Genomic DNA, 1,378 nt, shown 5'->3' with positions numbered 1-1,378 from the left:
CCCAGATATTTGTAGCACCATCACCTCTGCCAGATGATATGGCCTAAGTGACAGGGCTGCTTGTACTGAACTCGCTTAAAACCCGCTGCAGGGCCCCTCCCTGCTCTGGAACCCACTTAAAACTAGAACTCTTAACATACCCCGATAAATGGGTCAGAGGTCTACCACCAGGCGTGAAATATGCCGCCTCCAAAGTTTGACAAGGCCAACCAAGCCTCACATTTCTTTCTCAGTGGTAGGAGATGCACGAGACAATAACTTGTCACTTGGGTTGGGATATGCCAGCATCCCCCAGACCACTGGACTCCTAAAAAGTCACTGATGTGCAGGCCTCTTAATCTTTGAAGGCTTATCCCCCATCCTCTGGAGTTTGTATGATTTACTTACCAAGGCATTCAGAGTACTCAGCACTTTGTGCTCACTAAGTCCAGGTAACATGATGGCATCAACTTAGTGGACAGATATGATGTTCTCTAGAAAGAATGCTCAGATCAATGTGGTGAGGCCTTCTAGGGATAGAGAAGTTTCAAAAAACCATCTGAGGACATGGATTTATGCTAAACCCCAGGTACCCAACCACTCAATGATTAAAGTAAATATTATAAAATGAGAATATATAGTGCTATAGATGAGGGAGGTCTACTAGAGGTAGAGAAGGCTGATTCTAAAAGGTCATCTGAGGACATGGAATTGGACTATACCCCAGGTTCACAGCTGCTAAGTAATAATATTACATAGTGAATGATAGAGTTCTATTGTCTATGTTCTCATTGTTAGATAAAAACCCATAACAATATGGCTTAATTTATAGTAGTACATATGCACTTAATGGTTGATTAAACTCAGCCTGGGCTTTTAGGGATTTCCTCTCCACCTGCCCCAAGAAAAATCTCTACTGGGGACCCTGAAGGATAGTTAATTTGCTGTAGGGAAGATAAAAGTAGTAACTTTCACTGGGGACCCACAGCATCTCTAGAATCTTGGTCCTCTTCAGACTTCTTGTACCTTTTTTTTTTTTTTTTTTTTAGTACGCGGGCCTCTCACTGTTGTGGCCTCTCCCGTTGCCCAGCACAGGCACCAGACGTGCAGGCTCAGCGGCCATGGCTCACGGGCCCAGCCGCTCCGCGGCATGTGGGATCTTCCCGGACTAGGGCACGAACCCGTGTCCCGTGCATCGGCAGGCGGACTCTCAACCACTGCACCACCAGGGAAGCCCAGAGTTCTTGTACCTTTTCCACAGTCCTAGTTGCTATTTCTCCCATGCCAGGGATACCACATGAGGTAGTGCAACCCCTCCTACCTATATCCTGTCCAAATTCACAAGAGGTGAAGGTCTTAGCAATTGCACTTCTACAACATCCCAGGGCACAGCTGTTCC

Source organism: Neophocaena asiaeorientalis, unplaced genomic scaffold (genome assembly GCF_003031525.2).
Source record: "Neophocaena asiaeorientalis asiaeorientalis breed wild unplaced genomic scaffold, Neophocaena_asiaeorientalis_V1.1 scaffold399, whole genome shotgun sequence".
Lineage (NCBI taxonomy): Eukaryota > Metazoa > Chordata > Mammalia > Artiodactyla > Phocoenidae > Neophocaena > Neophocaena asiaeorientalis.
This window is presented reverse-complemented; position numbering follows the sequence as displayed.